This window comes from Cataglyphis hispanica, chromosome 25 (genome assembly GCF_021464435.1).
Source record: "Cataglyphis hispanica isolate Lineage 1 chromosome 25, ULB_Chis1_1.0, whole genome shotgun sequence".
In the NCBI taxonomy this organism is placed as follows: Eukaryota; Metazoa; Arthropoda; class Insecta; order Hymenoptera; family Formicidae; genus Cataglyphis; species Cataglyphis hispanica.
Genome location: NC_065978.1, coordinates 2,161,233 through 2,175,184, shown reverse-complemented (window position 1 = coordinate 2,175,184; position 13,952 = coordinate 2,161,233). Strand labels below are relative to the sequence as shown.

Here is a 13,952-nt window from a genome sequence, read left to right as displayed (position 1 = left end):
CCGTGTAACGTATTATTACGTGTCTGGCGGTCTGCGGGCGGAAAAGGGAGGAAGAGGGTACATGAAAAAAAAAAAAAAAGAAGGACCAGGAGAGAGAAAAAGGAGCGAGAGAGGGAACGATGCGTGGCTTCACCTCGATCGCAGCAACAACCCCCTGAGCCAACTAAATCGGGGGCCCGTCGTGCCTCGCGGGCGCAATGCCAGTGTCTCTCAATAAAGATTATCAAAATTGCTTAAGGACTCTCGGAAACGATCGTGGTATAGCCTGCGTCAAACACGTTGTCGATAAAAGGACGATTACATCGACGAAAGTAGGATAATTGTACATAATATTTTATTAATTCGCATACATAAATCAATTATACAAGAAAAGAAAGATATTAGATTTTATTATTATTAACTGTTTATGTAAATAAAATGACATTAATGTTTTATGCTGAATATTACATGTCAATACGACTTGACGTTTCTAATGTAGCTGTTATTTACACATATACAACGTCGAAAAAAAAAAAATATTGAACTGGTCGAAGAAAAATATTTCTGACGGATACGCGATTAAAGGAAGCTCGATCGTCCTTTCGTGGCTGTAATGAATTTCGTCATTGGGCTAAAACAAGGCGAAAGCGCAGCGATGCTCTGGGCGAATCTTTATTATGCGAGGATAGGGTTGCAGGTCGTTATATTATTCAATAGCTTCAGAAGAAGCGTTTCTTCCAAGAAGCCGATGTAGTTTCAGATAATGGACCGGCGAATTGGGATATAACGTGTCTTAAATTGTCTAATGTGTGTCCGAAGGGTACTACGGATCCAAGGTTATCCTATTTTTTTTCAAGGAAAGGACTATTATATCTTAGAAGTGCACCGAGATAAACTATTTGAGAAATTAAATTTTGATAAATCGCGCCATAAATGGTCTGTGCGATTTCGCAATTTTTATTTTTTACATATTATAAAAACATCATATTTCTGAAAAAAAAAAAAAAATGTTATATTATATTAAAGAGCGACATAAATTTCAGACAATCAGTTTATTATTCATTTTAATACAGCTTATCTCTATTTTTACTCCACAAATAAATTCTCTTTTCCTTAAAAAATTAAATTATTGATAGAAAATATTTTTCTTTTCGCGCAATGAAAATTTTTCCTAGTTATTCCTGATATTTTTTGACGATTCTTTCGCGAGAGATAAGTACCGCGCCTTGTTCGTCAAGAAGAAGGGAAGTAACGGCGCGAGGGATTCGATCGATTTTTAAAGCAACCGCAATATTTGACAGCTACAGCCCACGGCCGTGGTTTCGGCGCCACCTGTTTCACGACCCTCCGGCCTCTCCACACACACACACACACACACACACATACACATCGAAATAAACACATCCGCGTTCCACTCGCATCGACACACGTATAATATACACACGCATACGCACGGGAGAAAGAGGGAAGTAGAATCCATCGGCGCGCGTCTGCGGTCCACGGGTAACTGCACCATGCCGGCAGACATGCCGCCAATAAGTGAACATCAGTTGTGTTCAACACCCCCGCTTTGTTTCACCCTCGTCGTACGCGCGCTCACGAACCATTCTGAAATCCTTCGGCCCACGACACGCCGCAACGATCCCTTTAAAGCTGTCAAAACTACGCGATTCGATGCTTTCAGCTTGTATTTTTAAAATAAAATCATGCTCGAAGAAGCAATCTCCGATTGCGTGTCGAAAATATTTTTTTTAACAATCGATATATTTTTATTCAGTCGATATACTTCTCATCCTCGTTTTCGAATGATAGTACATATTTCTCTCGTTATAAATATTGGGAAAAAAAATCACCTCTGTGTATTTGCGAACAAATTGACTACTGAATTCATTTGATTGCGATGTATAAAGTGGATGAAAATCGAGTATGCGTGAAAAAGAAAGTTAAATATGCGAGGAAGAGAATTGAGTTGACAACGTCTGTGATGTATGCCGGAATGACCCCGAAGTCTGTGGGCGCGACCCTCCTGCGAATATATCGAGGCCTTTGGACGACATTACGGTGTTATATGCGCGGTGTGCCACGGAGAGACATTGATTTATACGAGCCAAGAGTCAACGGGCCCACCATGGAACACCTCGACCTTCCCGGAATATCCTTCGGCGGCAGATCTGCCGCGAGCTTTCCCGGTTCAGAGTTATCCTTCAGAAAAACCCCTGCTTTTTTCACAAGGATGACTCTGCGAGTTAACTCGGCTACACGATGCACGTTTCTGACAAGAAAGTCTTATTTCTCAACATTCCCAAAAAAAAAAGAAGACATTTTTTTCTCTCAGTCGTAAATACACAGTGAATTAATTTTTACTTGAATGTCAGATTTGAGGTAAAATTGATGTTTGAACGACGTTTATTCTATATCGGAAGCAATTAATTATATTTTACCTACGGCTAACATCTATTACGTCGAGAAGGCAGTATCGTATTCGCAGGATCAGAGACACAGAAAGATGTAGATAAGCGTCGGAGTGAATTTAGAGGGGAATTCACGTATCGACTCGATTTTGACGGAACGCGGACATTATTTATTTTAACCCCAGCAGCTTGGCCGATCGGGTAGGACGGTGGGTGCATTCTTCCAGGGAGTCACGTATACCGGAGGTGGTCGGAGGGTGACGATGGAAGCCGATATATTGGCATACCTAAACGAAAAAGAATTTCCAACGACGCGTACGTATCTTTGTTGTCGTGGATTCATCCTTTTCGCCCTTCTCGCCTTCTTGAGGCGCACGTCTTACCGTCTGTCTATCTTTACTCGTCGTTGGTCAGACCTCTTCGCCGATGCAACACGCTCAATTGCGAATGTCGAGGGTGTGATAGATGTCCTTCCGGCATAGGAATGTGAGACGAGACTGACGGAATGACGAGTGACACGTGGCGGAGATGCTCTCTCGATCCCGTTGATTCAGGAAATTTACAGCACGCATTTTTCTCCGAATTATTCCTGCAAAAATAACAGAATTTTCCATGCTTTTAACAAACAATATTAATTGTGTTTAAAATTTTGATCAAGTTAATACGAGTGATAATTTGAATAATAAAGTTTGAACAAGGAAACAAAATTGACATGAGAGATAGAAAAAAGATTAATCACACTTTCATCTACGCGAAGGAAATGCTGGATGTCATTTTTTTTTTGTCGCGTGGAAGTGTCGCTTATCGCGTATTCGTCACGACGAGTGTCTCGCGGATAAAACACGAGCCGGACGTAGACCCTAGTATCCAGGGTGGCATATAAAGCGACGTTCATCACGCACAATAGACAGCCATGAAGCAAAACGCCGAGCCGCGGCCGTAAACTGGAAATATGTCAAAGATAATAAAACAATTAGCCATAAAACATAACGACCCCCGTATGTACCGTATACCCGATGCCGATGCTGCGCGGCCGGTGAAGAGAAACGGCGAATGCGAACAGCGGGAATGATGGAGGAAAGGAGGGATTGGGGGGAAGGGACGCAGGCATGGAACGATGGCAATTGTAAGTGGAAAAAAGTTGCGTCCGCGAAACAATGAAGTGAAGGGAGAGGATCCGAGACATCGACGTGTATCTCGGGGAAGGGATTTACATATGTTTCCGCGGTAATAAGTGTTTCGTGCAACCCCGCCCGCGTATATATTTCGCGTAATCGTCCCCGAGATAAATATCGTCGGAACGTGCCAAGTAAATCGACCATCTCACAAGCTTTATAAATACATCGCGCGACGATATATATGTTGCGGTTTCCAATTTGATGATGCGCTTACTCGAATCGAGAGGATTTTATTGCAAAAGTTGTCAAATCATTTCTGCATAAATCGAAAGCGTACTACTATTTTCACGATGTTGAAACTAGCGGAGAATTTTTGAGAACGAGCGTGAGTGGGATTTAAAAAATCGTGTCACGAACTCAAGGTCGTCCGAATTTCAGTCGAGAGAATAGGCAGGCAACAAGAGAGAGAGAGGAGGAAGACGGGGAGCCTAAGGGAGAGACCTTGGCTGAGGTGCGACTAGCGCGGTCGGAATGATAAATCGCTCCCGACGAGAGAGTCGCGACAGAGTATTTAAACGAGACGATTCTCCTCGGGCGTAGCGAAGAGATTAAAGCCACCGAGTAATGTAGCTCTTAATAACAATCACGTTCTACAATCCGGATCGTAATCGCCAACGGACGATATCAACGAAGTGCATCAATAATTGCAATGAGTATTATCTTCTACATGGTACAATCTTTAACAGTCCTTCCTTTCTTATTTTCTTTGAGATAATTGATATTCTTGTTTACGAATCGACTTCTTGAAGAGAATGAAAGACGATAAATATTTTATTCCTCATAAGATCAATTCTTCTCATTTATATCGCAAGTAAAACTTGTAATTTGTAAAAAAAGTTAAACTATATATTTTAATGCGCAATATTTGCTAATTACGTCAATATCGCGTTGACAATTATCGGCGAGGAAAAAAGAAAAAAATGACTTTGGGTACATTTATTTGGACAGCTTGTCAGTCCCTAATACAAAGTGAATTCCTCGAGAAAAGGAAGCGCGTTCCACGGGAGCGACGAGACCATCGAACAAACCGAGGGATTCGTTCGTCCGGGATCCTTTTCCGGCATCGCATACATACACACGATGCACGGTCGCGCTGCATCAGCTAGGCAGTAATGAATTCGGAGATAAATGGCCGTAGATACCAGCCAATATGTAGAACTGTCGCTCCTTTGTTCGTTCCACGGACGCTTTATCGCGCGGGAGAGAAAAGAAAGGAGCAGAAACTGTCTCTAGCAACTATCCGTCGCCGCGACATAACATCTCCTTCCACGGATTCGTGTCTTTAACATATGAAAACACGTTGTCAGATAGCAGCCGCCGCGAGATGTACGTACGTAGCATACGGGATCATCCCGAGGAAATTTATTAGACCGAGATACGATTTAGAGTTAAGCTCATGGACACACACTCTGTGTTCTGTTTCAGCAAAACTGATTTTCCGATCGATACGCGCTATAAATACATATACCGACATATTTATTAGTGATCTAGAATCGCACGCATTTCGTAACATTTCGCGCACATTTAGCTCTTTTGCCATCAACAAATTAGCTTAAATCTATTGCCTCAGCAGTTATTTTTATTGGAATTTCAGGTAAATAAATTTTATATGTTCGAATTAGGATAAAGTATTGTGAGATGACTCCACTCCAATTTTCCTTGGTAATAAAGAAAGAAAAAGCGTATATAATAAAACAAAAAACGAGAAGACTCTCGCGATTCTTTTATAAGACGCGGTATCGACAGGCCGACGTAATAGTATCGTCCGACACAATACAATGGTACGCCGTAACGGTTTTCGAGAGAGAGAGAGAGAGAGAGAGAGAGAGAGAGAAAGAAAAAGAGAAAAAACAAGGAAGCGAACGAGAAGCCTCGCCTTTTGCCACTTGGTTCGTTTCCGGGATCGCGTCTCGAAATAGAAGTTGCAAACCACGACGCATCATTCCTGTTTTAGCGGAGTTTTACGGCCTACCTACGAGCTATCGGTTCGTTTGACGGCCATGAATCTCGCCGTCGCCATCAATGTGGGTTTTTGACCACCAGCTGACAAGCAACCTCGCGCTCGCGCTCGCGCGACTTGCCTACTTCGAAACCAGGAAAACGTCGTCGTAAAATTTATACAGCCAAACGGTATACGTTACTCGAAATGTGTATAAAGGTCAAATGCGTTTAAGGAAATATAATGCCAAGTATTCCGATGAATCTATTGAGATTCACTTATCGCGCTCATAATACCAATTACAATCAAAAGTCCAACGAAACTTTCGAGAGCGGAATAATTCTCTCTCATATAATCAGATTATTGTTTTAATTTTTCAAATAAATGCGAATATCGATACTGGACTGGATTTCTCATTTTAAGACAACGTCACTGCGCTCAACATTATCAGGGATGTAAAAGAAAGTTACGAGCGATTAATCTCAGATTTCCTTGTCAAAACTTTAAGAAACCGTAACTCGACTGTGACACACTAGCTCGTGACAAATCTTAGCCAGGATGCTTAAATGCATAAAGCTTTATTTCTCTCTTTCCCTCTCTCTCTCTTGTTCCGAAAGGCAGCAAGTAATCTTTTTCGCGAAGGGTATAACAAGGCAGCTATATTTTCTATTCCATTCCTTTTACCCATTTCCTTTCCCTCCTACATAACATAAGCGACTTCACAGTCATAATACCTGTACAATACAGAGATGATGGAAACACAAGCGCAGTTCAGTAAAATGATTCTATTTAATTTTTCCATCGGGAGCGGCACTCGTGCATGCCGCCCCTGTTTCTCATGCGTCGTCTTCCAGATCCCTTCCCGTTGTCGTTCTATTACGACATCGTGTTCCAGATCGCGCTTATGTTACGATTACAAACATGCTATGATATGTCTCGGAAGAATATCGCTAAGAAGAAAATCACCGCTTCTGTATATTATTCTGACTATCGCAAATCGAATATAGTCTCTTATAAATATGTACTTTGTTTAGTATTATATCAATTACGTTTCCATTACAGAGAGCTTAAGGATAAGAGTACTTGAAACGAATCGAAGCAGAGAGAATCTCCCGTTAGTCTGATACTTGAATTTTCTCGTACGAATTATACGATTATTGCGCGATCACTATAATAACACTTGAAACCCGCAGCCGACTACCAGTACTACCTTGATCTCGAGTTATTTGCGTTTCCCTCTGCAACGGGAGAGATACGAACCGAAGCCTATAGACTAAGATATATACCGAAGAAAAAGGCAAAGTATACGAGACGGAATGAACCTAAACTAAACACCGAGGGCCGGGCGGAGGGTGAGGGCGAGACGGAGGGGGACCGAGAGGCGCCACCGTGACCTCCTTCGACCCCGAACCATCCGTCACTCCATAGAATCAATGTGCCAGGAACGAAAAGGGCCAGGTCACGAGTCCGATCTCGCGCCGCCCGAGGAACTCTTGTCCCTTGCCTCTCTCCCAGCCGTTCTTCCCTTTTGTCCACGCGAAGATTGTGCCCCCGCTCTCATCTTCCGACACCATTAGATCCGCTGAATTATAAGGAGCAACGTCCCGCCGCTTTTATTGGAATACGAAATGGATCTCGCTCGTCATCGGCGACCATTGATAACCCGGAGCGAGACACGCGTCCGTTACGCGTAAAGTGACTCGGCTTGGAATTCGGAGTGTGATTTCGGTCGTGACATCTCGATTGCTGGAAATGATATATCTTTATATTTTTTTGCTCGATAACTACTGCGTGTTCTCTTCGCTCATCATCGGTGAGAATCTCGCGACGACGCGATCAAATATCGGGAGAAATAATTTTCTTTTAATAATTGTTTTAATCTTGGCGAAATGCGCGATTTGTTTCGTCGCTATTCATTATAATTTGTCTTCTTTAATCGAGGTATCGCGATTTCCACACATTGTGCCGCGCAACATGTGCCGGCACTACCTGCTTATACCTGCGTGTGCCACGCAGCCAAAGTTATTAGAGTTCCCCCCCTTTTCCCCCGTGCGTTTCATTGTTTAACGACAAAGAGAGGAGGGAACACAAAAGAGGTCCTGTAGCTTTTTCTGCGCGTGGGCGCGAGGAGAGCCGATGTGTCCACGTGAGGTTAGGCAAGTCTAAAGTCACCGCCCTAACACATAAGTAAATCTCGCTCGTAAGGTCGCATCTCGAGACACCGCAGAGGAGAGAAGAGAGACGATGTCAGATGGAGAAACGAAAAGGGAGACGACTCGTATACTCTCGAAAAGGGGCTACGTTTAATTCAACGCAATAAAGAAACAATGTCCGAATACATCTTTCCATCATATTTCTTTTTTTTTTTTCTTCTTATCGACATGTCTGTGATCATTTAATAATTAATCGATGACAAAACATAACAAAATATATAATGTTATTAATTTTGTAAGTCGGCATTATTAATAATTATTTATTGCTAAAATATATTTGTTCATTATAAAAATTCGAAGAAAACATATAAATAAATTATGTTGGTGAAAGTCACATCGCGACAGAGCCAGAAGAGATGCCTCACAGACGCCTGACAACAGCACATCCGGTTTATTTTCTTCACCGACCAGACTTCTTCGCGGCGGAGGTGTGGCGAAGCGCATCCTTGAATGAATGAACCGTGTCTGAGCCCACCTCTGTGTTTTCCCTGGCCCTCCGCCCCGACTACAACGACGACCTCGTCGCTCATCAGTATCGATAAGAACGAAGCGTGCGACGATGCGTCGTCCTACACGTCCGTTGCTCGCGCGACTGGCTCGATCTGACCTCCGAGACGACCCCGCATAGTCGCGTCGTGGTCCACCGCAGCTTGTCTCCTCTGTCTTCGTGTCCGCGCGCGCCTCTACCTCCTTCTCATAATCACAATCCCTCACGAATTCACGGCGTCATCGTGTTCGCAACCGGTGCGTACGAAGGAAAGGCCGACATGAATGGAAAGAGTGAATGGATGAACCAGGGTGAATGCATTCGAGTTATGACGGTGACGGGTTTCTTCATGGTCTGAGAGAAAAAGGGAGGGAGGGGAAGAGAGACGCAGAGCGAGAGGGGGAGAGAGAAAGAGAGGCACAGAGTCGAGCGACGGGTTCAGAGAGACAGGTCAACCGCGGTACACCCGGCATGGCGTGTTTACAAATTGTCTAATCTCGTCGACAAATCGGTACCGGGCGTGTTTTTCGTGCCCTCGGGGTACCCTCTCCCCCCTTCCTCTCTTTCTCTCTCTCTCTCTTCTCCTTACGCGAGAATACTGATGTATACACGTCGCTCGGATCTGTCGCGGAACGACAGCTCTCGAATACAATCGAGTGAGGTTTACGAAATCTCTGTGGCTTGCAAAGTTCTAATCTCTAAATGAACAAGACGTATGTCTCATAGCTTTGCGGAGCATAACATGAAAGTAGACAAAAAAGTGATATCGTGAATAAAAATTCGAAGGATTTATTTTTTAATATTGTATTCTAACTCTGGCTTCCTCAATTACAGTTAAATGCCATTTAATGCCATCAGAATCTATACTATGACTCTATAATGTAATGCTCGTCTTAAATGAAGGGCCGGTTATACGATTTTAAATTTAAGTATCCTTGGGCAGAATGTGCGATCGGTTGTCGGGAGGATTAGGAACGACCGGTGGCAAAGCAAACGAGCAACCTCATCACCGTTCGGCTCCTCGCGTATGGGCGGACGAACGCGACGAAACCGCAAATTAAATTAGCGAGTCGCAGAACGACTCAAGGCGGGCAAGAAAGCGTTGGCTGCCCGCTGTTTAACCCGGCTTAATTACCAATTAGCCAATAAAAAGCCGCTGTACCCGGTCGCGCATTATGGCTGCCCTTAAGAACCCGCGGCGCGTATCATACGGATGCGGTGTACCCGCATGATCGTTCACGCGAAAAACGAGCCTGTATAATTATAACTGGCAAAAGAGCAGACATGTTGCTAAGAGAGTTCCTCTCCAGACTTGAACTTTTCTTACGGCGACTCGATATACTAAAAGAGATGCAAGTGAATCTCCGAAAGTACGGAGCGATCGACGATTGCATTTGCCGTTGCGTTCATCGACGTTAATGTCCAACGGATTTATTAAATGAATAAATAATTTGTAGTAATTTAATTTAATTTTTAATTTCGCAGAATATGATTTAATTTATTTCGCAAAATAAAGCAAATTACTAGAGAATTCAAAATCAATTTTCTAAACTGTTTTCAATTGAATACGATAACGCACTCGTGCTTATACAAGAGACAACACATCTAGTGCGACATAAGAAATTCCACGCAGAGAAGGAAGAGGAGGAGACAAAAGAACTTCGGAGATTCTTTTGTCGCTCCTCAGGGGTTCTGATAATTGCCGTGCTCTCCAACTGTTATTATTAAGCCGATATTTTACCGAGGGGACACACGTTCGCGCATATAATTTGCGAAAGCCTCTAATTATGGGTTAGTGGGTACACACGCGGCCAGACGAAGCGGGGGAAGCGCGAGTTGAAAGAATGGCGTTAGACGGTGCCGAGAGAGGAAAGGGCGAGGCCACATCGTGGGCCCTGCACTCTCGATTCGCCTACGCGTTGCACCAGCCCAGGACTTTCCTTCTGTACCTTATTATTAGTCACACATCGTCACACCGGTTCCTCTTAATCGAGAGAAGAAAGAGATACCTTTCCACGAATTCCAGATGCATGTCAGATGAACACATCCATTTCTCAAATCCAACAAGATCGATTCGAAGACTATTGTCAGTTTGCTTGACTTATTATAAAGATATCTAAAGAGATATTAGAAATAAATTTCCAGGAAAAAGAGTTAGCTAAAGAAAACTTTTTTTTCAATGATATCAAGACTCTTCGATCAGCATCAATAAAAGACGATTATATAAAAACGTAGGCGAGACGAAGCACAAAGATCGAGATCGATCGCGTCGGAAAAGAAAACGAGATAAGGCTTTACATCGTTCATTCGACGCAGGAAACACTATGACGCCGCTCATTGATCACTCATTGTAGGTACGTACGATCGACCGCAAAACTGCGGGAGCATCTCTTCGTCAACCACCTTTATCGATCGCGGTTTTTGTTCAGGGACACGTTGCACGAATTATTATGCGCGATTATAAATGATTGTTCGAAGAGCGGGTGGGCAATCTAATGATGAGAGAAAGAGACAGCAAGGATGGAAGGCGAAAAAGAAGAGGAAAAAGACGAAGAAGAAAAGCCGACCAAGACGGCGGTGGTGGTGGTGGTGGCGGCGGCGGCGGCGGCGGCGGCGGTTACCTCGCGGCTCGTGTTTCTCATAACTTGGGACCCCGGCAGGGCAGAAGAAGAAGAGGAGCTTTTGAGTGACGTGAGTATAATGACGCGCCTCTGCGCCGAGGCACGTATATAGTATACCCGGCTCGAAAAACGTCGACGGGGTGCGAGGGTCGAGGGGGAGAGGGACGAGAGGAAGTCTTCGTACACGCCTCGGGGCTCTTCCCGCCCAGGGAGCAGGGTGGAAACCGTAAGGCGAGATAAGGAATCTGCGATTTAATCGCTCCTTACCGATCCCACCATCAGACAACGACGTACGAACGGCCGAGCGAGATCTAAACATTTCGCCGATCGAGATATCGATTGATGATCGAACATACGGGCAGATCGATGGAGAATGTCACGCGCAAGATTTTTCCATTCGTATCCGTACGCCATTCGTATCTCGGCTCAACTAATGCGTTTTCTCACGATCTGATGAAACGGATGGAAAGAGGCTGTCGGCTGATTGTGCCGATACCGGCTCACTTCTTGCGAATGATCCATTGAATAGAACAAAGTTGGTAATGACCGTCGCGTTAATCTCTCAGCCGTCGCTGCGAATGTGTGCCAACCGCGCTGCGAGAAGTGAGAGTAAATCATTGCCGTGCACGTCCGCCGACATCGTTGAATTTAACATTCTCGTCCTCGATGCTTATCAAATTGCCGAATACTCGTCGCATCTCTTTAACAAACCGCGCGTGTCGAGTCAACGACCGTGAAAGCCAAGTACAACCGTACTTGAAATACTTAATACATTTTAATTTATAACCACGGAAGAGTAATTTATTCGATGGCCTACGGTATACTTGATAAAATACATAGGTATAATGGTGCATAGAAACTCGACGGCTCGCCACCATCATCGACGCCAGGAAAGAAACGGCGTGACGGAGACGCGGCTGGCGATACATCGATGTTTGTTTTCTTGTGGGCGGGCCGAGGAGAGTCGAGCCAGCGAACGGCTGGCTCGTGGGTTAAGGCACGGGTTGCAAGTCACGAGCCAACAATAGTACAAATAATAACAAGCCCGTTGCGCGGAGGTCTCCACCGCAGTGAAATCGTTTCAGCTACTACGCTACCCCCGTAAGGCTCCTCTCACATCGCTAATACTTACATGAACGCGATTCTTATCGTGTCGGTGTAAACGCCGAATACTTTGTGCTATGGCTACGGGAGATTCGAAAATTTCGCGATAAACGCGTCGAGATAAACGGATTTCCGTCCGTGTCCAGACTGAAGGCGAGGAAAGAGAGAGTACGGACGGGCGTGGATCTTAAAAAAATGCGTAACCGACAGATTTTGGTGTGCGTGCGTCTTTATCGAGCCTATCGCATTCCCATAAGAGCCAACGAAGCCACCAGCTCCACGAGACCGTGAAACCGAGGAGCGATGCTGCCCCTGGCTCTTCTCGATGTTGTTGCCGCGGTTACTGCTATCGTTCCTCTCTCGGTTGAGAGAGGCCCACCCACAACGCACGATCTCAGTCTGCACTCGCTACCGGTATTGAATCCGGCGCATTGTTTTTCTTCGGTCATGAGAGGAGGAAGATTATTTGCATCGCGGAGTCATCGAGTTGAGAGAAGAGCGCTCTAGACCCTCCCCGTGCTCTCAAATATATCCGTTAACCGTCTGACTATTTTCCGAGATGAAAATTATTTAGTCCTAACGGTTAAAGTAAAAGATAAAAATTTATTTAGACAGCACACACACACACACACACACACACACACATATATATATATATATATATATATATATATATATATATATATATATATTCTTTAGTGAAAATAGTCGTGAGCGTGGAATAAGAAATCTCGATATATCGTAAACATTTTCTAAATCAACAAGAGAAAGCAAATCGAGGAGGCGTATATAAGAAAAAAAAAATTTGATAATACAGGAGGAGGAAAAGGAAGAGGGCGGGCCTCCCGCGTTGCACGTAATGGCATCTAATATGATCGCGTAGCATAGAGAGAGGGCTCTTCCCCAGAGAAAGAGAGAGAGAGAGAAAAGAAGGTATAGTTTATAGTGATTACATGGGGTCAGGTCCCGGCAATAAACCATCTCATGGTGGCAATGGTTATAAGATCGGGTCTACGGTTGCGACCGTTCTTTCTCTCGTCTCGGTCTCGATGCTCGAGCGGGTGAGTCGCGCCTACGCGCGGGCGGAGCAGGAGCAAAGCGACATGGAAAAAGCAAAACGATCGGTCGACGAGAAGCGACCGGTATACGAGAGCAAAAAGCGCGTGGCTGCTGCGCGGCCATACGACAAGATGAGAGGAAAAGGACGGGGGAGAAGAGGGGCAGCAGGCGCGAGAGGGAGGCTGGAGAGCCGCGACGAAAAGAAACGGAGCGAGGGAGAGGGGAGGAGGGGGGGGGAGAGAGGAAACGGTACGATGGGGAGTGAAATGGGGAGGGAGACGCGAAGAGGAGGGAGCCGCAACACCGGGAGCCATCCTACTGGAATTTAAATAATAATTATAGTGTTTAATATCATACGCGCGGGACCCCGGCCTCACCGGTATCCCCCCCTCGCCGCCGCCGCCGCCGCGGTCCCCCTTCGTAACTCGTCTCGCGTCTCGAGACTACTCTTCTTGCGGTACACGAGGACCAGAAGCCCGCCGGCTGCCGTTGGTTGGTCGGTGGATATATACCCGGTAAGGTTCTTCTTCTCTTTCCTCGTAACGTAGACACGTGCAGCCGTATGGCATCCACAAGCCTGACCGGCCCAGTCTGTAATAAGGCATCCGCCAGATTGGAAACCGATCATGGTTCCCTCGGGATCCTGCCGGTATAGACGTGGCCGTGCGGACGGGCCCAAAATTTAATATTTAAATGGTATCTCGTTATACGGAGATTATCGGGGCCGCGCGCTCTCTGTTCGTTATTTCTAGAAGAATATATGGCCAGCGATTATGTGTATCACGGAGAGTATTCGTAAAGGTCTGTGATTTAACCAATATAACGTATTTTCCAAATGGACTTTAGCAACATTTGCATTAATAGCCCGAATTAACGCTCATAGAGACTGATAAAATGAATATTTAAATATTACAAAATTAATGACTGTTTCTACTTTCCAATTTTAAGACATTCTATCGCA

The 13,952-nt window shown here is 44.8% G+C and overlaps 1 long non-coding RNA gene across 1 annotated transcript in view; it reads right to left on the bottom strand.

Annotated features, from left to right (window-relative positions):
• Window positions 1-362: 362 nt before the first annotated feature.
• Window positions 363-13,952, bottom strand: part of LOC126858483 (uncharacterized) — a 182,473-nt gene continuing 168,883 nt past the window's right edge. Inside the window, exon 5 of the long non-coding RNA XR_007688678.1 lies at window positions 363-2,979. This is a non-coding gene — a long non-coding RNA (uncharacterized LOC126858483). The remainder of the gene's footprint in view (window positions 2,980-13,952) is intronic.